Source organism: Rattus rattus, chromosome 1, assembly GCF_011064425.1.
Source record: "Rattus rattus isolate New Zealand chromosome 1, Rrattus_CSIRO_v1, whole genome shotgun sequence".
Taxonomy (NCBI): domain Eukaryota; kingdom Metazoa; phylum Chordata; class Mammalia; order Rodentia; family Muridae; genus Rattus; species Rattus rattus.
Genome location: NC_046154.1, coordinates 18618663 through 18643833, shown reverse-complemented (window position 1 = coordinate 18643833; position 25171 = coordinate 18618663). Strand labels below are relative to the sequence as shown.

General features: G+C 48.7%; 1 pseudogene; it reads right to left on the bottom strand.

Annotated features, from left to right (window-relative positions):
* Window positions 1–8378: 8378 nt before the first annotated feature.
* Window positions 8379–9938, bottom strand: LOC116890275 (annotated as a pseudogene).
* Window positions 9939–25171: the final 15233 nt, after the last annotated feature.

The window sequence follows — 25171 nt, the reverse complement described above, 5'->3', positions numbered from 1 at the left end:
CACCAGCCTGGATTTTCAGTGTTTGGAACCAGATATTTTACCTACTTTGTTCATTTTCCTGGCCTCACACTTGCAATCTTTCTGCATTAGTTATCTGTCTGTCTTTCTTATTTATTTTTGTATTGATTGATTGATTGAATGATTGATTGTATTTTTAAGGCATGGTCTCACTATGTCACTCCAACTGTCATGAAACTCACTGTATAGACCAGGCTAGCCTTGAGTTCACAGAGATCTATCAGAGATCCGCCTGCCTCTGCCTCCTGAATGCTAGGATTAAAGGTGTGTGTAACCATGTCTTGCTCTGCCTCAGCTTTTTGAGTGCTGGGCCAAGGTAGATTTTTGTTACTCCATCACAAACTGAATCAAAAGGCTAGGAGTTGTTATAGAGACGAAACTTTAATGGCAACCCAGATGTGGCCACACACGCCTTTAATCCCAGCACGAGGGAGTCAGAAGCAGATGGATCTCTATGACTTCTAGGCCAGGCAGGGCTGCAAAGTGAGAACTTGCCTCAAAACAAAACCAGAGATAAAGAGAAAAAAACCACACACACACACACACACACACACACACACACACACACACACACACACACACACGTTCAAGAGTGCGATTTGGAAGTAGGCAGAAGTCTCTCTGTTTTAGCGGCATCTGCCAGCCTGGGTTATAACAGGCTCTTGAAAAGTTGAGCTGAATTTCCTGCGTGTCCTGGCAGTGACCTAAAGTGACTCCCGGTGTGGCTGTGGGTGTTTCAGGCAGAAGCCGGGGATACTGGCTTCTCTCCCCTGTGTGGTCACTGGTCAGCAGAGTCCCAGGTAGAACCAGTGAATGCTCTGTCTTCCTTATTAGGCAGGGAATAGGGTTTGGCTCTAAGAATCCAACCTTGTCCTGACTTGCCAAGTGCATTCTCCTGACACCAAGTTCTCAAGGCCTTCATCTCTTAAGGACAGCAGGGCTAGAACACGGTGCACAGTGTGTCAGGTGGTCCTCCAGAGAGGCTGGCCACAACCGGGGAGGGCGTTCAGACCTTCTCCCTCTACATCTGCTTCTCTTCTGCCTGCCCGATTTCCTTCCTTCCTTCCTTCCTTCCTTCCTTCCTTCCTTCCTCCCTCCCTCCCTCCCTCCCTCCTTTCTTCTTCTTCTCTCTCTCTCTCTCTCTCTCTCATTCCTTTTCTTCCTTCCCTTTCTCTTAATTTGTTTTCCTTCTTTCTCTCTGCCCCTTTCTCTTTCTCTGTGCCCCAACCCTACCCCATTCCTTAACAAGGTTTCGCTATATGGTCCATGCTGACCTCAACCTTAGCATCCTCCAATCTCCGCATCCTCCTTATCCGTGGGATGACAGCCACAGGCCACCATACCTGGCTTGCCCAGAAGTGCAGTAAGGATAAGAAGTGATGATGCTTGGATACGAGCTTCAACATTGTCATTTTGATCAGCTTACTCGGTTTCCCCAACTGGAATCCAGTTGAATGGAAAATGAAACTTCCGACAGCAGCATGACATCTGAGGTCCTTCCTGTTCTAAGGGGCAGGACTTAGAGTTTGTTCCAGGGTCCATGAAGGTTAGGCCTTCTCCATGAAATTCCACACTAGAATGAGGACGGGCACCCCATGGCAGCCTGGGACCATCTTCCTTCTAGTCCAGATGGTCTGAGTGCATAGCTGTACATGTCAACGCGACAGACAGCCTGAGAATGTGTTCCTCACTAGTTTTCGCCCAAACTAAAATAAGTTCATTTTTCTATTTCTGTCTATATATCCTTTCATTTGTGGAAATTAATGTTTGGCCCCAGGGCCAGACCCAATAGCAAGGGACTCAAGGTGACCCCAGGAGTTTCGATGTTTCTGGACACTGGCTTTCTGTGTCTCTGTGACCCCAGCCTTCTGCTGCTTCTAATGGTCACAGTTGACGTGGTTCTTGTAGTCGTAGAATTGATCTCCATTGGCATGGTTGGGACGGGTGTTCCCCCGATCCAGCTCCTTGTCTGTGCCAGAGGAGCCCACACCTGCTCCTAATTCATTGTTCCCAGGGTCATTAACCGGAGTGATTCACTTTAAGGAGCCAAAGGGAACCGGGCTGGAATGGCTTCCTTGCCGCCCTCTGCCTGAAAGGGTGAATTGTCCGCCTGTCTGAGAAGGTCTTTGTGTTATGTCTGCTCAGGGCCTGGCAGGCTGGGCTGGGCCAGGCTGTGGTGGGGCCCAGATACCATAGCCCTGTGCCCACTCTAGCGTGAGTTTTGTCTTCCCAGCCCATTACTGGGCTTCCCTGAGGATGCTGTGAGCCACCAGGAAGGGTAAGCAAGAAGGCAGATGAGGCCCTTTGACTGTCCCCAGGATCCTGGGGCCAGCCCTCCCAGAACCCCTATTTTTTTTACTATGAATGACACCCCTCATCCTGCCTAGTCGCTTACCCCAGACATCTACTGAGGTCACTGAAACGTCTTTGTTACTGTTTCATTTCCCTCTAAACCAGGGCTTCTGAGGCTGCATCCTGTCTGCATGGTCTGTGGATTTGGGCAGATCCTTACTAGGCCTGTTGGGGACCCTGTGGCTGTCAGCATCTGTACTTGGGAGCATGGTTTGAACAAAGCACAACGGTATATATAGCACTCACCTGGCTGAGTTCGATTTCTAGTACATACATGTACATACACACACACACTCACATGCACACTCATAACCCATATACATACACACAAATACACACTATACATACACAGTCATACGCACATATACATACTCAAACACGTACACATCACACTCATACATGCACACTCATACATACATATTTATATACACACACAACATACTCACACATACACACCCATATGCACATGCACACCCTCTCTCTCTCTCTCTCTCTCTCTCTCTCACACACACACACACACACACACACACACACACACACACACACACACACACACACATATACCCCAAAAGACCAGTCCCCAGGGCTAGCTGTGGGAGAAATGGCATGTAGAAGCGAAACCATGACTCTGTCTCCTACTTCCTGTGTGACCTTGGACAGTTTTTCCTCTCTGTGCCGAAGGCTCACTCAGAGCCACCACAGAGGGAAGCTCCCTGGTATGGAAATGAAGCAGGGAGCATCTTATCCCCTTCCCAGGGGCCCATGGGTAATGCCATGTTCCAGACATGACTCTTCAGAAAGCCCCCGCCCCCATGCCCCAGACTCCCTGCAGAAACGTTTAATGTGTGCTTCTCACGGCAGGAACTGAGACAAGAGAATGTGATCTGAGAAGCTCACACATCCATTTATCTGCCTTCATTTGCTCTCATTCATTCATTCATTCATTCGCTTGCTCGCTCATCTAAGCTCAGTCTATTTGTGAGCCTAAATTCCAAGTTGGACTTAGGTGCTGCAGCCGGAGCAATGGCTCAGTTGTTTAGAACACATGGTCCTCTTACTGCTGACCCAGGGTTGAGTTCCAGCACACACGACAGGCAGCTCACAACTGCCTGCAACTCCAGCTCCAGGGACTATCATAGCCTCTTCTGGCCTGAGTGCTATTGTGCACACACACGCGCACACACACACACACACACACACACACACACACACACATGCACACATACACACATGCATGCACACATGCATGAGCACACACACTTAAAAACCAATATAAATTTACATTTCTCCCCGAGAAATTTCATTGGATCTGGGCTCTGAGAGTGGGAAGAAGGAGGGAGGTGGGCCTGGCCTGGCTGGCCTACCCTTAGCACTTCCAGGGCAAAAGATTCATATCCGGGTCAACAGCAAACATGTTGGAGGCAGGTGCGACCTTAGGCAGATGACTTAGCTTCTCTGAAACTGCTCATTGGTAAAACGGGAATGTGATAGGACCCCCTTGCAAAGGTTTCCCTAGGACTGTAAGCCAACCCTGGGTGACCATACACACGCTCCAGACATGGCGTTTCCAGGGTGGGGGCTAAGGCTACAGGTGTCAAGTGACCTGTTTTGAGTCCTCGATCTGACACCTGTTGGCTGAGGGACCTTGAGTCCTTCCTGACTCGATTTCTCACTCTGTTAACAGGACGCATAGTATTGTGGAGATTAAATTGTTTAAAATGGAGATTATGATATATGAGAGAATAAAAAATTATTTTTTTTTATAAAACTTGAAAATAAATGTAGATTATGGGACTGGAGAGATGGCTCAGCGGTTAAGAGCACTGACTGCTATTCCAGAGGTCCTGAGTTCAAATCCCAGCAACCACATGGTGGCTCACAACCATCTGTGACTCCAGTTCTGGGGAATCTGACTCCATATTTTGGTCTTCGTGGGTGTCTACAGAGATGAGGTGCAAGGCATGTGTGCAGGCAAAAGACTCATACCCTTCCTTCCTTCTTTCTTTCTTCCTTCCTTCCTTTCTTTCTTTCTTTCTTTCTTTCTTTCTTTCTTTCTTTCTTTCTTTCTTTCTTTCTTTCATTCATTTTTCGAGACAGTGTTTCTCTATGTAGCCCTGGCTGTCCTGGAATTCGCTCTCAAGACCAAGCTGGCCTTGAACTCAGAGATCTGCCTGCCTCTGCCTCCCAAGCGCTGGGATTAAAGGCATGGCTACATTTTTTTTTTAATGTAGGCCATCGATGAAGTTATGTCAACTCGCCTGTAACCCCAGTGTATCAGGAGGCTGAAAAAAGAAGATCACTGGAACCTAGGGGCTTGGGGCTAGCCTGGGCAACATAGCAAGAGTACAAGGCCTGGCACGTGGTAGGCAGGATGTGTGGACACCGGTGGTATAAAATATTTCTCTGCCGCCTGAGGGCTAATGTGCCCGGGCAGTGTTTATAAACTTCTCTGGAGATGTTTGCCCCCAGGGAAGGGAGGAAGACCAGCTTTTATTTCATACACATGTAAATCAAAAAATCTTGTCCTGGGACTGGAGAGATGGCTCAGCAGTTAAGAGCACTGGCTTCTCTTCCAGAGGTCCTGAGTTCAATTCCCAGTAACCACATGGTGGCTCACAACCGTCTGTAATAGGGCTGTTGTCCTCGGGCGTGCAGGTGGGTGTGCAGATAGAGCACTCATAGCCTTAAAATAAATAAATAAATCTTTAAAAAAGAAATCTTGTCCTTTCAAAATTTCTATTCTAGCCTGTTAATATTTATGTGGTAATATGACTTACCTGTGCTTTACGGATTCATGGATCTGCCTATTGGCGAGTAGTAAACTGGTTAGGGACCTCTCTCTGGCCGGAAGATTGCTCCACCCTATAGAGGCCAGGTGGAATTCTGTGACCTTGGAAAAGACTCTGATGGCGTGATAGATGGGACCTTGTTAGGGAGGTTGGATTTCTTTATATGGAATGGCCTGGTGTCCTGCACCTGCAGCTCAGTTGATCCACCAGAAATTCTGGATTCCGGAGACACTGAAGGAGGTGCCCTCCGCACCTCGGGTTTCCCGGGAGGGCTTGGTCTGTTTGCGGCCTTGTTGTTGGGTTTCCATGGGGCTGCTGGGCCTGGTGATCTGATCTCCGCTGCACCACCCCTGCTCCAGGGCTGTCTAGAGGCAGGAAGGGGCTGTGCCTGCAGCCTGCCATCCAGGGAGACACAAAGGTAGGAGAGCCTGCAGCTGGCCTTCTAGGGTGAAGCCAAGGAGGGAGAGGTTTGTCATTCTCTAGGGAGTGGGGTCATTAAGCTGGGAACGGAAACTTCTGCGGACCCAAGGGTTAAGTTTGGGATGCAAACGATTGGTGCTGCTTTCTCCCAGAGCAGGCTTCAGTTCCCTGTGTTTACTAAATCTCAATATGTCTGGGTCCTGGGAAGCCCACGCGTTACATAGTCATGGTACTCTGGCTCTCAGAGCATTTATTCATACTCTTATCCATCCACTTATTCATCTGTCCATCTATTCATCTGTCCATCCATCCACACATCCATCTGCCCATCTGTCTGTTTGTCCATCCACCCATCCATCCATCCGTCCACCTGTCTGTTCATCCGTTCATCCGTCCATCCATCTGTCCATCCATCCATGTATCCATCTATCTGTCCATCCGTCTATTCATCCTTTCATCCATCCATCCATCCATGTATCCATCCATCCAGTCAAGAGTTTACTGAGACTGACATATTGCAACCAGACCTAGCATTTTGGGAACTAGCAATGGATTTGTTCTTTTAGCCATCCAGCATATGTTCAGTTATAACCCAACTGACAGATGGCAGTGTCACAAACACTGTGTTGACATGTGTGCTGCATGCTTCTGTGTGTGTGTGTGTGTGTGTGTGTGTGTGTTAAACACCTTTAATGAGAATTGAGAACCTTTGCTCTGGAGAGTGTAATAAGCCCACATGTGGGGGCATTTTGTGACAACTTTAAGATGTGCACTGATCCCCAGATGTCATCCCCAGTTCCTAAACCAGAGACCCCTGCTGAGATGGCGTGTCAGAAGCTGAAGGAGGACTGACTTGGTAGTGTTTTCTGCTCTAGGAATTCAGGAAGTGCTTCCTGGAAGAAGTCACACCTACTCACTCGGCAAGCACGCATTGAGCACCTACTACATGCCAACCATCGAGGCGTCACTGATCATGGAAACATTCTTTCTCCTTGGAGCTTACGTTTGGCAGGAGATAAACACGCTGCGGAACTGTATGGAGGTGGCAGGGAGGGTTTTGGGAAGGTCACTCTGAAGTCTCACTCAGGGGTTGCTGGGGCTGATGGGAAGGCAGAAAGCTTAATGAGTGGTTGGAGACAGAGAAGGAGACATGAGCAGTGACTGGACCACACAGGCAGGCCGTGTCATTCAGAAGCTGTGGTTTTGCACGGAGGCTCATAGAAAAGCCATTTTTCTAAATTATCATTCTCCCTCTCTCCTCTCTTTCTCCTTCCCACTTCTCTCCCTCTGTCTTTCCTCGTAGCCCAGGCTAGCCCTGAACTCGCCACACATAGTCAAGGATGACCACCTTGAGCTCTTCATCCTCTTGCCTCTAACTCCCAAGTGCAGGTGTGCACCACCACGCCCAGTTTAGTCGGTGCTGAGGATGAAACCCAAGGCAGGTAGGTAAGCACTTTACCCACTGAGCCATCCCCAGTGGCTTTGCAGGTTTAGAATTTTAAACCTGCACAAACAGAAGCTGGGTGAGCACCCTCTATGGTTCTCTCCTTTTCCTGACAATCTTTAATAGATGGAGGGCTGTCAATCAATTATCAACAATACCGGGGATGGAGTCTTTGGCCTTACTGCAAAGTGAGTGCTGCGACCACCAGGTTCAATTTCCAGCATAATTATTTTGTTTTTAGTTGCTACCTGGTGTCTGGCTTGTAACCATCTAATGTAAAGTTTTTTTTTTTAAAAAAGGCTTTAAAATTTGTTGATTATTAATTTGATAATTATTAATGATAACGATGTGCCCACATACACAAGAAGGTGCCATGTCATGCATGTGGAGGTCAGTTCTCTCTTTCCACCTTCGTGTGGATTCCAGGAATCGAACTCATGATAGCGGGCTCTCTGGTGGCGTGGGATCGGGCTTACTTGGCAAGCGCCTTTACTGACTGAGCCACATTGCTGGCTCCCAACTTAGTTTTTTCCAATGTTGCCATGGGTTAAACTGATATCCGTTCCCTGGAAATTACACTACGAGTTTTGAATTCACCCATCTAGGTTATGAGTACGCTGTTGGGGCCTCGCTTGTGGATGAGGACAATGGGGGTACTGTGGTGCCAGCAGCTTTTGGACTCAGGCATTCACGGAAGGAGGCCACCACATCCTGCTCTTCAAGTGATTGACAGGTGGGAGGGCAGGCAGGACTTGAGAAGTTGTCACTTGGCTCCCAGAAGTCCCCAAGCTGATTTTTTTTCCCCCACTGGCCGCATCTGAAAGTTTCTCCCGTCTTTAAACCTTTGCCAAGAGTTGATCTTGTCAGCCTTTTAAAGTTTTGACGATGTTTTGGGTGTAAAGCGGCAACTTGTTTTAATTTGCATGTGCCTCATTGCCTAGGAGCAGACCGTCTAATTTAATGTTTATTGGAGCTGGGCGTTGTTTCTCTCCAGAACTGTCTGTTCATAGTCCTTGCCCAATTTTCTTTTCTTCTACAAGGCTGCCTTTTTCTAATCGACCCGTGGGAGTCGTTTATAGATTTGAGTTACTAATTCATTATCTTCGTAATGTTGCAAATGTCTTCTCCCACACTGTTTGTCAGTGGTTATAAAGTGAGAGGAGGGACAAGATCCCATTTAAGTCGTTACAGGTCCCTCTGGCGAGGCACGAAGAATGGATGGGGGTGGCGAAACCATCTTGGTGGTCCGAGGAGTATGAGACTGTCCTAGATCGGGGTGTCCAGAGGAGGACGAGAGGGAGCAGGACGGTTGTGGGCGCAGGTTGGAGGTGGATCCCACAGAGACTGCTGATGGATTAGGAGTGGGTGAGGAGATAGGCATCGGGGTGATTCCGGGTTCTGGCCTGAGTAACTGGGTGGATGGCTGTGCCATTGGCTGAGATGGAAACTGACAGGCGGAGAAACAGGTTCAGGCTGGGAGTGGAGGGAAGGAGACAGGTTGCTTTCATCACGGTGAGTTGGTGATAGCCAGAGGACCTTCAAGTCAAGGGGCCAGCTCATGAGTTCAGGCAGCGATAGCCTAGACATTTGAGTCCTTGACATGTGGCTGGACTTTAAAGTCGCCAAACAGGGTAAGATGCGGGGAGGTGGGCGGGGGTCTCTGGTGGCTTGTAGCACAAGCCAGCATGGAGTTTGACAGTGGTAAAGATTTGCCTCGGGCCTGTGGGGCACTCATCAAGGAGAGAAGCTTGCTGCTCTCTGAGCTGGGTCCCTAGAACCTAGATGGTGGAAGAAGAGAATATGACTCTTGAGAGCTGTGACATAAGTTCACGCGCATAGGTGCGCACGCATGCACACACACACAGACACACAGAGAGAGAGAGAGAGAGAAAGAGAGAGAGAGAGAGAGAGAAGGAGGGAGGGAGGGAGAGAGAGAGGGGAGGGAGGGAGAGGGAGGGGGGAGGGAGGGAGGGAGAGAGAGAGAGAGAGAGAGAGAGAGAGAGAGAGAGAGAGAGAGGTTGTTTGTTTGTTTGTTTTTACAGAACAGCAAACACCTTCATTACACGAGCTGTGAATGACGGTTTGTTTGCCTTCCTGGGTTTTGATCTTCCACAGACAGAACTCCAGCTCCTTGCCTTCGAGCCACGGAGCCATCTGCTCTGCCACACTGGCCTGGTCTTGAGGCAGTGCAGGCGAGAAGCTTGCCCTGCTGGAACTGCTCCTCCAGAAGACCGCTGGTTTTGGCATTCTTTTTCCTTTCGTCATATTTCTTATGAATTTGCTTTGATTGTTTTTTTGTTTAGAATCTCTTCCTCCTCAGGAGTCAGCTTGGGCCCCCTTCTTGCAGCCCAGGGGCAGTGCATAGTGGGACTCGTACCACTGTCGGTACGGTGCGCTGTCAATAAGCACAGTGCAGTTCTTCCCTAGGGTCTTGGTGCAGACGAGCGCGTTATTGGATGCATTGCAGACTACATCAATGATCCTTGTTTTGTGAGCACAACACTCAGAGCCCCAGGAAATGTCTCCCGCATCCAATCTCAGGGCACCGTACTTCTTACTGCGTCCTCGAACTCGGACTGCGTGTATGTGGAGAGGGCCCATCTTAGTGTTGACAGCCCTCCGTCCCAGTTCATACTTCCGCTTCTTGTGGTAGGGTTTTCTCTTACCCCCATCTTGTGGCCCTTGTGCCAGTTGTCCTGAGAGATGCCCATCACTCGGCGCTGGCTGGAAAGAGTGCGAGAGAGTATTTTTTTTTAAAGAAAGATTTGCTTTAAATGTAACTCCACAGGAAGCAGAAATTTGACTGACCACCTACTATGTTAGTAGCTTAGCACATGGTAGGCCCTTAGTATTTGAATAAAGATGAGGCTAACTGGGCCGTGAGCTGGGAGTTGGGGTGTAAGGCGTTATGGAGAAGAGAAAGAAGGCATTATGGGAACCAAGAAAGAAGAAAGATCTAAGGAGGCAGGGATGGTCAGCCATGGTGAATGTTGCTAACAAGACAGGGACAGAGAGCCGACCCTGGATTTGGAAGCCCAGAGGTTTTGACAGCCTTGACAAGAACAGTTGAGCTTCGAAAGATGGAAGGATGGAGACTGGTTATGAAGTAGGAGATGTGGGAGGGTCGATGGAAATGCACGTGGAAAGGTCAGATGAGAAGCCAGGTTGGTCCGGAGGACGGAGGGCTAGAGCAGGGTTGGCAGAGAAGAGGCTGAGCTGAGAGCAGGTCTTAGGTAGAAAGCAAGGGAGGGGAGGAGCCAGTCACACAGTGACAGAGAGGCTTGGCAGCAGCACGGTCGCTCCAGAGCATCAGCTCAGTTACCTGTAACCCTAGGAGGTGAGATGGGGAAGCAGGAGGATCAAGAGTTCAAGGTCGGCCAGGCGGTGTTGGCGCACTTTGATCCCTGGATTTGTAGAGTATTCGGGTGTTTTTAAATTGTTCAATTACATTTTATATATTGATTTTGTGCGTGCACATGCCTCAACACACAGATGGAGGACAACTTGGGGAGTCTGCTCTTTCCCACCATGTAGGTTCCAGGATCAAACTTGGATCGTCAGGGTTAAGGGCAAGCACCTTTGCCCCATAGAATCAGCTCACTGGCCCAGAATATTTTTTAAAAAGAATCACTGTGAGCTGGGCGTGGTGGTGCACATCTTTAGCCCCAGCACTTGGGAAGCAGAGGCAGGAGGATCTCTGTGAGGTAGAGGCCAACCTAATCTACAGAGTGAGTCCAGGACAGTCAAGGCTAAACAGAGAAACCCTGTCTTGAAAAACCAAAACCAAAACCAAACCAACCAGGAATCCCTATAAGACATGACCCCAATCCAGTGCTGTTCAGGAGAATGCTAAACCCCTATGAATTAAAAGTTCTGACTGACAATAAACAGAAGCAGGAGGAACTAATGCTGAATTTAACTTGCCCCCTCAGTTTCAAAACACAAGCTCGATGTGTAACCAACATGCAAACACCAAGCAATACCTTCTTTTTCATATCTAGTTTTTGAGATCTGCATTTGGGACTGGAGAGATTGCTCACTGGTTTAGAACACTTTCTGTTCTTACAGAGGACCCAGGTTTGGTTACCAGCACCCATATCAGGTGACTCACAACCTCCTAGAACTCCAGATCGATGCTATTCAGTGCCCCCGCTGGCTTCAATAGGCGCTTGTACACGGGTGGTGCACATAACTTGCTCCACCTCACTGCCTGCCCTCTCGGTACAAAGGGTGTCAGAAGCCATCTAGACAAGGCTGTGGCAAGCAAGTGAGTTTTCTGGAGATGGCCCACCATTTTGCATGGCTGCGGTGAGAGATGCAGGGTTCTCAGAACCTTCATCCCAGGATTGCTTCTCACTGCTGATATGACCTTTCTGTCATATCACATAGCCTAATGATTCCTGGACATCAGCACACACTATTGGGCAGATTTCCTGCAGGTCAACAGAAAGATAAACCTTCATGAATTAATGACAGATGAATTAATTATAGCATTTATGAGTTGATTCAAATAATTTTAGAAAGTTTAAGGAGATGGGTTAAGTTGTTTTGCCAGAAAGATGTAACGATGTTAGAACCAAGAATAGAAAGTGCCTCTTCCTCATAATAGTAAGTGAAGGATGCATAAGAAGAAATACAATAAGCTTTCATAAATTGCACCAAAGCTTGGGACAAATTTGTGATCAAGGAAAAATGTTTGTTCTAGGTCAGGTTCAAGGATGAGGCCACAGGTGTGCACTATGATACAGCAAGGCCTTTGAAACTGTTGCTTTGAACTTATAATGAGCTTATAGAATGAAACACTGTTTCCAACTTGCTATGGGCATCCTTCTGTCACTCTCCTTTTGTGTAACATTTTGTCAATGAGGTAATTGGACGAACCTTTGTCTAAGAAGGTATAAATGGCCAGAAAGAAAAAATAAAGTGTGGCATTTGGGGCTTTGCCCCATCCACCAAAAGTATATATGTTTATGTCTGTCTGTATATATGGATATACATACATAGGTGTGTGGGTATATGTGTATGCATGTAAGTATGCATGATCATGTGTAGAACTGATGAAACAGGTGATCAGGCCTGGCCAAAGAGTGTGTGTGTGTGTGTGTGTGTGTGTGTGTGTGTGTGTGTGTGTGTGTGTGTGTGTGTGTGTGTGTGTGTGTGTGTTTGTGTGTGTGTGTTGTGTGTGTGTGTGTGTGTGTATGTGTTTGTGTATGTTCTCTACTCTCTTCTTTTCTTCCTTTTCTTTTTTCTCTGACTCATGAAGAGTTAAAGAACTCCAAGCCATTCACCTGACCAGTGAGGGGCCCTTGAAGCAGAGAGAAAAGAGCTCAAGTAACTAAACTTTTCTTAATCCCCTGCTGTTATCAGCAAGAGCTAATCGCCAGAAGCCAGGAGCTTTTGGACACAGAATGGAAAAGACTTAAAGAAGAGAAAAATTACCAAAAGTAGACAACTTTTGCCCCCACGATTGCAACTTTCCCCCTCCCCCACAACCACTGCCACCACCCTCCTGCCTTCCTCAGAGAACTAGATGCTGAGCTGGACCTCAGCAGAAGGGAATGCCAGTTCTAGATATGGTGGTTTGGGAAGTCGAGGCCCAGAATGTGTCTGTATTTTCCTTGCCCACCCTAAGTCCCAGTCTGCAAAAGGCCCAACCTGTTAAGAATCCCAATCTTGCCTAGACTCGAGGTCTTCTTTAGACTGAAAGTTGAGCATTCCTTTATGTTTATCTTGTCTGTAACTAGTCTCTGCCAAAGAATCTAGAAGGTTCTAGGGAGCATTAATTGTGCATCTACTGAGTGCTAGGTATAGCATCTGGCTTAGTGAAGGTGGCCCAGCTACTAACCTCTGACCCAGGCCAGTAAACACAATTATCGGGTTATGCACTGGGTGGCATGAGGCCCAGCACAGAGCTGTCAGACAATGCTGTGGGAGTGAGCTGATCACACACCTGGCTAATGGAAACCACCAGCCAGCAGCCTCTCGTGCCGTCTGAGCCTCCCAGGAGCTGGATAGGACCTTGGGAAAATTCATGAGGAGCCCACGCTTGGCACCGGAGTGAGGCTGTGGCCTGTGGGTGTGGGGTGTTTGGGTAATAGCCTAAAGGCTAGGAAGGGTTGTTTGTGCTGTTGATGTTTGGAACAGAGAGGGGCTATTGTTGGGCAAAGCCTTGGCTTGTTGGTATATGAAGTTGGCTCAGAACCGTGGGGCGGGGACTGGCTGGGGTGTCCATATCATTTCGCTAACATTCTTTCATGGCAGCAACAGCCACCTCTGTCTGTCTGGCAGGTTGTCTCATACGTACATTTGAATACACATGACAATCTGCATACTGCAATTTGCAGACTCAGTGCAAAATGAAGAAATTGAATGCTTGGCTCAAAAGTTCAGTTTGGGGGCCAGGGAGATGGCTTGGTCAAAGAGCTCGAGGACCTAAATTTGATCCCGGAACATCATTGGGGCCTACAGTTCAGCCCGCTGAGCCTAGCTGGCAAGTTCCAGGCCAAGGAGAGACCCCTATGTCAAACACCAGTGTGGACTGAGGAAAAACACATGTTGTAGAAACATGGCATCTACATGTACAGACACATGCATATGTGTGCATGCATTCTGTGTGCATACGTGTGTATACGTGTGCATGCTCACTTGCACCCTCACATGCACCGCCTTCCAAGTTCAGTTTCCAGATGACATTGCAGAATGTCAGCCAAGCTCAGGAGTCTTCTGAGCATGGGTCATATGACTGCTCTACTCAAAAGTCCAGGAAGCAACCCTACTGACACACAATTCGAGCCTCCTGCTGTTTGCCTTGGTCTGTCCTCTGTCCTGGACCTCCACAATCTTTACCCGCTCTGCTAAGGCCAAATGCTTCGCTCGCTTGCTTGCTCCTGCCAAGTGCTTTCCAGACTTATCTCACACTGTCTCAACATCCGGATGTGGGAACTGGCCGGCTGTCAGGCCTGCTTTGCATCTGGAGGAATGAAACTGTGGAGGAGGGCCTGAGACTTGAACTCACACTGTCAGAGTCCAAGCCTTGGGCTTTGAATTTGCACCCCACATCCTCCTAGCAGAAACCACCTTGTTCTTTGTTTCTGGTTCCCTGGTTCCTTCTCACCCAACATACTCTTCTCTGAAGTGTTTGGTGGTGAATGGAGTTGATTGATGGTGCATGACTTGACCTTCAGCTAGTCTTCGTCACGAGGACTCCTGACATCGCCACAGAGGGCCCTTGGGTTTGTTTCTTGAGTTGGCTCAGGCTTTCCTTCAGCTTCCTCTCTGGGTATCACCCATGGGGGCAGCATGAGCTTCTGAGATGTGGGCTCACCAGGGGAAGAGACAACAGTTTGAAGGAGATACTGATGCTGATCTGTTCCACCATCTCCAGGCCACCACTGCCCTGAGCCCTCTTTCCATGATAAAGACTTTCTTGCCTCCTCCACGTCTTCCTACTCCTCTGTCTTTTCTTCCCAGTCCCCAGACTGCCTTTCCTTATCTGTTCTCCCACCATCCACATATCTACCCATCATCCATCAGTCCATCTATCCATCTATCCATCCATTATCCACCCATCCATCCATCCTCCATTTATCATCCATCTTTCTACTCATGTATCCATCTATTTGCTATTGTCCATCTGTCTATCCATCATCTACCTACCCACCCATCTAGCTAGTTATCTGTCCATCCACCCATCTCTCTACACACCCATCCACCTATAAATTTATTTATCTATCCATCATTAATTCATCCTTCTTCCATCATCCACCCATTGTCCATCCATCCATCATCCATCATCCATCCATCCATCCATCCATCCATCCATCATCCATCCATCCATCATCCATCCACCCATCATCCATCCATCCATCATCCATCCATCCATCTCATCTATCTCTTCATCCATCCATCCATCATCCATCCATCCATCCATCCATCCATCCATCCATCCATCATCCATCCATCCATCCATCCATCCATCCATCCATCCATCCATCCATCCATCCATCATCCATCCATCATTCACCCATCATCCATCCATCATTCACCCATCATCCATTCACCCACCATCTACCTATTCATCCATCTATCATCCATCTCCACTTGTTGAACATCTAAGGCATAACAGGACCAGGGGGTTGGTGCTGTTGGAGATACAGAAAACAATCAGGACATGTCCTGTGCTAGCCCACTTCAAGGATGGTGGGAAGATGGACTGGAAACAACACACAGTCTTGACTGTTAGGCTCTACAAAGGCAAAGGGTGGAAAACAAGAACAAAAAGGGGAGGCTCATCTTGAGGTGTGGTTAAGGCAAGGCCTGCAGGATGCATAGGGCCAGGGTGAGGGAGGCCTTCCCGAGAGGGGTAATCCTGGGCAAGAGGGATCTGCCCATGGTCTGCATGCAGTAGAGAGGGACCTAGGGTGCCTGGGCTAGAGTCACAGGTGATGGTAGGGGCGGGATAGATGGGACTGACCTTTTCTGGGTGAATCGGTAGCTGAGGAGTACCTAAATGATGTGGAGGTAGGGATAGCTTCTGGGGCAGCCCCAGTAGGCTCCTCACTGGGCCTTAGCTGTGTCAGTGCTAGGGCACTGAGTTCAACATTTGTTTCTTGTTTGTCCACAAAGGACGAAGAAGGCTGGTGGATCACCTGGGAGATATGAAGGACCCAGACAACCACCAGATGATGAAAGAATAATTAGGGGGCCTTTGGTAACTCTGTCTCCTTTTAGTTATAACACATACACACACACACACACACACACACACACACACACACACACACACACACACACGCATGCACGCATGTGTGGGGTTAGCCACTTAAACTTAAAGAGTGTGTGATTGGGGGTTCAACTTCTCAGGATCTCCCCCAGAGAGGTGGGGGGTGGACCGTGCTCGTGACTGTAGAGGGTTAGTCAGTAAACTAATGACCTAAGCGGCCGACGGTTGGGAATTGCTTAGAAAACTGTGGTGGCTTCCAGGGACCAAAGGGGATCTCATTACGCCATCACGTAAAGACCTCCTGGTTCTTTGGTGAAGAAAAAAAACAAGACTCGTCCGGACAGCACATGCCTTGTGACATAAACGATGTAAGAAGTGGGCAGCCCAGGTACAGCTGCAGACTGGTTTTTAAAAAGATTTATTCTCATTTTACCTGTGGGAGTGTCTGGCCTCTGAGTGTGTGAACCGCATGTCTGCATCTACAGTTGTGGTTGGTTGTGAGTCGCCGTATGGTGCCCAACTGAACCCAGGGCTTCTGCAAGGGCAGCCGGTGCTCTTCCCTGCTGAGCCGTCTCTCCAGCCCCAAAAGCAAACCTCGCACTTCTAAAAGCATACGTGCAGCCACGCACAAAGGACAGGGAGAGGGTTCAGGAGGAAGCGTGTCAACTCTTCCCAGCAGTCGCTCACAGGAGGGCAGCGGGCAATGGCTGATGGTGGTGGCAGTTACCAATGAGGGTGACTTTAGGGATCCTGTTGGACCATTTCACCACGAAGCTGCCGTTCTGCACTATTTAAGACTGCCAGGTGGTGACGGTACATGCCTTAATCCCAGCATTTGGGAGGCAGAGGCAGATCTCTGAGTTCAAGGCCAGTCTGGTCTATGTATAGAGCAGGACAGCCAGAGCTACACAGAGAAACCCTGTCTCAAAAAACTAACTAGAACAAAATTAAAGAGCTGGGGACATGGCTCAGTGGTAGAGCACTTGCCTACTTTGTCTGAGGTCCTGGGTTCCATCGCTAGCACCACACACATACGGAAGTTAAAACTGAAATTAATATTTAATAATTTTACCTAACTAGTATATTATTATACACCTTTATCATAAATCCTTTGAAAATGGAGCTATGCAAAAATTAGTGGGGAAACAGGGACATCCATCTATCCACCCACCCACCCATCTGCTCACCCACCCACCCACCTACCTACCCACCCACCTACTCACCCATCTACCCACCCACCCATCTATCCTCCCACCCACTTCCACTGATTTATCCATCCACACATCAGCTTTCATTTACCCATCTGTCAGACATTCATCTAGCTATCCATTTGCCCACCTACCATCCATCCATCTGTTCATTTTTCTATCATCCATCATCTACCATCTATACATACATACATACTTACATACATACTTACATACGTACTTACATACATACATATGTACATACATAATACTTACATACATAATACTTACATACATACTTACATACATACACACATACATACTTACATACATACACACATACATACTTACATACATACTTACATACATACATACTTACACACATACATATATACATACGTACATACATACTTACATACATACTTACATACATACTCACATGCATACATACTTACATACATACATACTTACATACATACATACATACATACTTACATACATACTTGCATACATACTTACATTTGTATATCTTCCATCCATCCACCCACCCATCAGCCACACTCATTGAGCATCTGAGATGCCCTGGGCACAGAGTTTGGGTTCTGGAGACACAGGAGAATTAGGATAATAAGTACTGCCTCTCACGAGCTTCAAGGACGGCAGGCAGAGCGGAGTCGTGAAACAACGCTGAGTGTTGTTTCTGATAAGCTGGGCGAAGGCAAAGGATGGAAAATCAGAGCAAGAGATGATGGCTCCTCTTAGGCTGTGTTTAAGCCGAGGCCCACGGATGCGCTTGGGAGGTGGAGGCTGGAGGATCTGGAGTTCAAGGTCACCCACGGCTACACAGCCAGCAGGAGGCCAACCAGGGCTACACGAGATCTGTTTCAAAACAAAACAAAACAGAACAAACAAACACACGAGCTGGAGCACCCACAGTACCACACCCTAGCTATAACCACCTCGAAAGTCTTACTACATCTAATTCCAAGTCCTTCATGCCTAAGATGTAAAAGTGACTGAATCAAACCCACGTTTTCCTTGCATTTCCTTGTGGCTATTTTTCTGCCTCATTATTTTTACTTTTGGTGCATTTATATATTTATGAGTGTGAGTGCATGTGTGTGTGTGTGTGTGTGTGTGTGTGTCCGCACACGTGCATGCGTGTGCACGCTCGTGGAGGTCAGCGCACACTCTTCAGGAGTCGGCTCTCTCCTACAGTATGGCGCGCTCCAGGACAGACTCGACCTGCCGACCCTCTCGCCAAGCATTCTCTCAATGGCTGCACTGTGCTATACGTCTTGGACTTAGCCACTGCATATTGAAATCTCCCGAGACCGACGCGTAAGCTCGTTTCTAATTTTTTCTTATTATACAACCTCGTAAGTGCATCTTTGCATGTTCGTCTTACTGTTTAAGAATGTTTTATTAGGAATCTGTGCTGAGCTAAAGCAACTCGAAGGTTTTTTTGATGCTCCGTGTCTACTTGCGTTGCTCCGATAAGAAGCTCCTTGCAGACTGAACAGGGCAGGATGTTCTCATACAGGCTTTTCTGGAAGACCTTCCGTCCACGGGTAGGAACTCTTCTCAAGAACACTGGAGGTTCATGGGAGGGAGGATCTCAGAAGAAGAAGGGATGGGTCTCTGTTTGCAGGAAGACCATTAGTTCAAAGCCTGTCTGGGCTATGTAGTGAGTTCTAGACTAGCCAGGCAATTTAGTGCAACCCTGCCTCCCGATGAAAGTTAAGGGATGGGAATATGGCTCACTAATAGACCAGTTCCCTAGCAAGTGCCAGACCTGAGGACCAATTCTCATGGTGTCCAGGATAGGGGAGAAAGAAGGGGGTGGTGAAAGGCATTTGTCTTTCTTGGTCTTTAGAGGCAGAGAGCTGCCCAGGTGGCCCCTCATCCCCGGCCTTCCGAGTAGAGTAGCCATTTGGAGGTCGTTCTAGAACTGAGTTTGAGGTTCCAGGAGCAGCAGAGCAAGCTGTAGAGCCAGCGGCAAGGTTAACCTCGATGTTGTCTGTAAATGTCAGAACCTCTGGGTAGATCTCTAAAGACTTGGCCCTCAGTAAGTCCGTCAGTGGCCTTCCCATGTGGTCACAGTGTGATTTGACACAACTTCTAAGATACTGGACACTCTGAGGGAGGAGGATGAAGTTGGGGCACACAAGAAAACTCATAAAGAATCCAACATACTGTCTAGAGTTGCTTGGTGCTTGATCGGCCCTATCCAGAGTTCAGAGTTCAGAGGAAACATAGGGCCCAAGGGTAGGTAGGCCAAGGCAGCACCTCCAGAGAGTTCCTCACTCTCCTTCTTCTCCTGTCCTCCCCTCCCCTCCTCTTCTCTTGCCTTCTCGTTCCTTTCCTACTCTCCTTTTCTCTTGGAGATAGTGTCTTGTGTACCTCAGTGGTCTCCGGCTCACCGTGCAATTGAAGACGACCTTGAACATGCCATCCTCCTGCCTGAGCTTCCTGGGATCACAGGCATGCACCACCATGCCCAGTTTACTGGGCTAGGGATTGAGCCAAGGGCTTTGTGTACCAGACAGGCACTCCCTACACCTACTGAGCCAACTCCCCAGACTCCTGCTGTGTTTCCTGCTAGCACTAGGAGCTAATGAATGTGGTGATGTCATGAAACCTTGATTGTGTCTCTCACTCCTCCCACGGTCCATCTCTCAGGGCAGCAGAGATCTTTTAAGTACAACCTTTCCCCCAATACCCACTACCAGCATCCCCCACCAAACCTTCGTTGTCCCGATAAGAGCTAGATCCCATCATGGGACGGTTTGGATCCGGTGTCAAAGGACGACGACAGAGCGCCTGCATCGAGTAACAAGTTAGTCTCACTTACAGAATTGGCATGTATTTATCCGTATCTACGAGGCTGCTTCGTTCCCATTAATTGCTCTGTCACCACAGCATTTTACCTGCTCTGTTGGGTTCCCCGCCACCACCACAACCGTACCTTACCAGGTCTCTTGCTGAAGGTTTGCTGGCCTGTTCGAAACCACACATGGGTGAAGATCAGAGGTCAACTTCCAAGAGCCAAGCCTTGCCTTCAATCGTGTTCGTTCTGGGGATTGAACTCGGGTCATTAGACTGGCTGCAAGCACCTGTACCTGCTAGGGCCGTATCTCTAGCCCCCAGGCATTGATTTTTAATTTTCATCTCAGGCAGTCTTCGTTCTCCAAGGTTCACAGTGGTGTTATAGTTTCTTGCTGTGCGTTCCGTTTGATTTGTCGCCTTAATATTTCAAACAGACGGTAACTTGAGAAAACATGCTAGCCGTTGGTGAACGTTTTGCTGGGAAAGTAAGAGAGATGAGCAGCATCCTCCCTGGCAGAAGGCGGTGTCCAACACCCAGGGGCTGGACTGGCTTTGGGGAAAGGCAGAGTCCACTCATGACACCAAAGAGAGGGCAGTGTATGGTCACACAGGGTGGAATGAGAAGGTGGCAGGTGAGAGCTGTCTCTTCTGGGTACTTCTGCTTCTCCAGAGTATAGAAGGGCGGGCCTTAGTCAGGGAGAAGGAGGAGGAGGAAGGGATTGTGAATTGTGAGAGATTGATGGTGTTCCCTGGTCACTTTGGAATGTGGAGAGTTTTGGGAATCCCGTGGTCTAGCCTGCCTGCAGCACAGGGAGACCCAGAAGAGACTTGGGGGCTGAGAGCCAGGACAGGAATCCCAGCATGGCTGCAGCTTTCTAGACCCAGGTTAGACCAGTTTGTTCCTCCTGTGCCAAACTCCTTTGTAAGACATCCCACGTCCTCGAGGATCCCAGCTCTGAGGGTCCTCAATTCTGCCCCCTCTCCCCACAGCCCAGAACATACTTTGGTTCCTTCTATCCCTCTGACATGGCTCTTGCTACTCCCGGGGTCTGGAACACACATCTCACCCTGCAGCTTACATGGTGCTGCCCTCAAGTTCTATCTGTCTCACTTTTGAAGACTCTGCTCGCCTCTCACAGCGCCCATCCCTCCTCGTCCAGCAGGTGTGGACTCATCAGTTCATCGCCTGTGCCCGGTCCTCTCTGTATCCCAGTGTCATGCACCAAGCAGGCGTGGAGACAAGGTCCTTCAAGAAGACTCTACAAATGACTTCAAGATAGCTGGGCCAGGCTAGCAGATGTCTGATCATGACCCAGAGGTCTGATCATGGAGTCACTGGCCTGAGGGAAGGGATATAAACAGTAGCCAGGAAGCTGGCCAAGGATTTAGGTCAGAGGAGAGCAGACTACATTATCAGAAGGAGCTGAGAGTAAGGATGGTGACCTAGGTCATCGCATGCTGGAGACCACCAGGAACTTCTGGGGTGGCTCTGTGTTGCAACCCAGGCCTATATTATGGAGTGGTTTTGGGTGATACAGGCTTATGGAGGAGGGGTGCAGGAAGCAGTGAGGTGTGTTTTAGCAAGAATTCTCTGGGAATCCTAGGCTTCTTAGTTTCATTTCCTTTTATTGTGGCAAAATACTCTGAGAAAGGCAGCTTAAGAGAAAGGGGGGTTTGCTTCAGTTCACAGCCCCAGGTCATAGTCTATTTCTGCAGGGAGGTCAAGGCAGCAAGAAGTTGAAAATGCTGGTCACATCACATCTGCAGTCAGGAACAGAGGAAGGATGAATGAATGCATGCTGTGCTCAGCTTGTTTTCTCTCTCTCTCTTTTATATAATCCAAGACCCAAGCCTAGGGAATGGTATTGCCCACTGCTACCACTGGGTCTTTCCACATTAATCAACATAATTGATATAATTCCCCATAGACAGGCCCCATCCACACACACACATCAGCTATGATAAAAGCAGACTGGAGCTGTGAGTTGGCTGTGAACTCTTTAGTGAGCAATCAAAATGAGCTCAGCAGAGGCCAGCAGGCACCCTGAGGCTAGTCAAATACCTCAGCCATCTTGTTTAGAGCTCAGGATGCCAACACGAGTAGACTCCAGCCAAGAGTCTGGGTCTGTTGTCTCTATTGATAAGGGACAGAAAGGTTTTGAGCACAGATAAAAACCAGAGGGAAACTCCTCTTTTCAGATGCAGGGCAAGTACACAGAAGTGTCTTATGTGGGAGCCAGAGTTACGCTGTACCCACAATCCTAAGATAACTTTGTGGTCAGTCCCCAGTGGCCCCAGTGTAGATGTGATGCTGGCAGAGCCCATGGTGACAGCGGTAGAAACTTTGGCAACCTGAGCTCTAGACAAGATGGCTGAGTGTGTCTGACCAGTCTCAGGGTGCCTGTCGGCCTCTGCTGAGCTCATCTTGATTGCTCACTGAGAAGTTCACAGCCTGTGCAGACCACCGCTGCTGCTAATACGATCCTGCTGAGGGAAGAGGAGATGGCTCGGTGGGGAAAGGCTTGCTGTGTATGCCTTAGGACCTGAGTTCCGATTCCTAGAACCTACCTGGGCCCCTCTGCGACCTCCGCACTCCTGCAGTGAGATGGGAAGTGAAGAAGGAATTCGTAGTGCAGCTCATGGGGCGGTAGCCTGGCATATGCAACCGGAAACGAGAGATCCTGTGTCATACAAGTTGAAGGGTGGCAACTGACATGAAGCTGACCTCTCCACATGCATGCACATCTGCACTCATGCATATGCATACCCACCCATGCACACACGTGCACATATACACATACATGCACACACATACACACATGTGCACACATGCACACACATACACACACATGCACACATGCACACAGCACACACACACATACATACTCACATGTGCACACATGCACACACATACACACATGCACACACGTGCACACATGCACACAGCACACACATACACACAGGTGCACACATACACACATGCACACATGTGCACACATGCATACAGCATACACATGCACACACGTGCACACATGCACAGAACACACACATGCACACACATGCACACATGCACACACATGCATACACACACATATAAGATTCTAGTCATGATGATGGACAAACCATAGCACCCTGCAGCTTCAGACATCCATTAACAACACCAAAAATTCCCTAATAATTACAATCACGGCAAGAGTGAGTCACTGTAGGCCTGGTGGAGGAGAACAACCCTGTGCGGCCTCAGCTGCCTCTTCCACATGGCTTCAGGAGGCTCCTGTCACCCAGACCCAAGAATCAGGATGTTGGGAATTTTAGGTCCCTAGTGAGAGCTTGCTTATAGATGCTTGTGGCTCCTTGGTGGCCTCATCTGAAAATGGGACAGTGACAAGCTAGCCACAGAAATATGGACTGAGCCAGAAGGCTCCTTTGTCTGGCTCCAGTGATTCATCTCTTGCCTGGAGGGTATCTCAGATCTTGACCCCGACTGTGATAGAGTGACAGATGTCAGCTGCTCCCTGTCAGCAAGAAAGTTTCTGATGAAGAGATTAGAGTTTGTCTGCAGGAGGCTACATCTGGGCCTTACACATATTGAAAGCTTTTATTTTCAGTATATGAATATCTTGCTTGTGTGTGTATGTATGTATGTATGTATGTATGTGTATATGTATACCACATGCAAGCCAGATGTCTGCTGAGACCAGAGGAGGGCATTGGATGCCCTGCAACCGGAGTTACAGACAGTTGTGAGCCACCATGTGCATGCTGGGAAATAAATGAACCTGGGTCCTCGGTAAGAAAGCTAAGTGCTTTTAACTTCTGCGCCATCTCTCCAGCTCCATTACATGCATTTTATTGAAAATGACGATACATTTTTACAAAAAGGCTTGTGGGATTTGGGGGGTAGGACTTTCGCTACCCTGCCATCCTACCCCACCCCCCATTGCTGGGGCTTTGTCTGGCTTGGTCTTTTTTTTTTTTTTCCCCATAGCTGGGGACCGAACCCAGGTCCTTGCGCTTGCTAGGCAAGCGCTCTACCACTGAGCTAAATCCCCAACCCGTCTGGCTTGGTCTTACACAGCTCTTGTTCGTACTGTCACAACCACTCTGGGCAACTAACTTCCCTCCTGTGTTCAGAACACCGGCTCCTTATTGAAAGAACACGTGTTCCTTTGAAACTTTGACTCTCCCCCCCGCCCCTCTATAATTTATTTATTTATTTATTACTCACTCTACCTCCCAATTAGGTGCTTACAACCTCCCCTGCCTCTATCTTGAGAAATGGTCCTTGAGTTGTGGAAGGAGGAAGGGACGTAACATAAATCTCCCGTTTAGGGCTAAGCATTCTCTAGTCTCCTGTTCTCTACCCGTGGACCAGCTGCGGGTCCCCGTGTTAATGGCCATCCCCTGCAAAAAGAAGGGAGCGTCTTCGTTGAGGGTTGACACATGCAGTGACCTACAGACATAACTATCGGCCATCAGCAGTTGGCTTCCTCTGGGGCTTGGTTCCACACCAGCAGTGTAGAGGAGGGTATCTCAGATCTTGACCCCGACTGTGATAGAGTGACAGATTGTCCAGATTGTCCTGAACCCCCGCATGGTGGGGATGAGCCAAGGCTTACGCTGTGATCAGATGTTGGCCCTTCCCATCTGCTTTGAGTCTGGCTGGTGGGTGGGGACAGGTGTGGACTGAGCTAGCCTCTGAAGTGTCTGCAGTCTGAGGAGGTCACTGTCTGACTCAGGGACTCCTGGATGCTGAGTGATTTCCAAGTTTGCACTGAGGACAGCAGAAGACCTATCTGTCAGTAAGGCCTGAGTAAACTCAGGGCATCGCTCTTCTTCATGGCTCTGGCAGGGTTGGGACACACGAATAGGGCTTCTGATTCACCCTTTTCCAGCCACCTCTCCGAGGTGTCCCTGTGACTAGGGACGTTGTTGCAGCAACATTAGTACCACAGAGCTGCTAGGGCCTGGCTTGTGTTCCCCTGAGGGCTTTTCCTGAGGCAATGACACTACTACTTGTAAACTGGAGCCTGAGGGAGGTCAACTGCACGTACCTAGCTGCCTTCTGCGGGGAAGAAAACCAACCTGTGGAGAAGAAGGAAGGAGGGGCCCAGCATGGTGAAGATAATCCCGTCCTGCTGTCCCTGGACACCCACTCCTTGTGTTCCCCCAGGAAGCAGCCGAGTCCCTTGCCTCACTTCACCGTGTTCATGCAGGACCTACCTCCACATTTGGACCTTTTGTCTTTGGATCCCAAAATGAAGGACCTCCTCCTGGTTGCCTACCCTCTCTTTTCTCACCATCAGTTTCTTCATCTGTAAAATGGACACGAGGGTCCTGCCCTTAAACTTATGAGGGGAGAATGATGCCCAGCAGGTGCTGAGGGCGGCCAAACTCGCTGCTGTTGGAA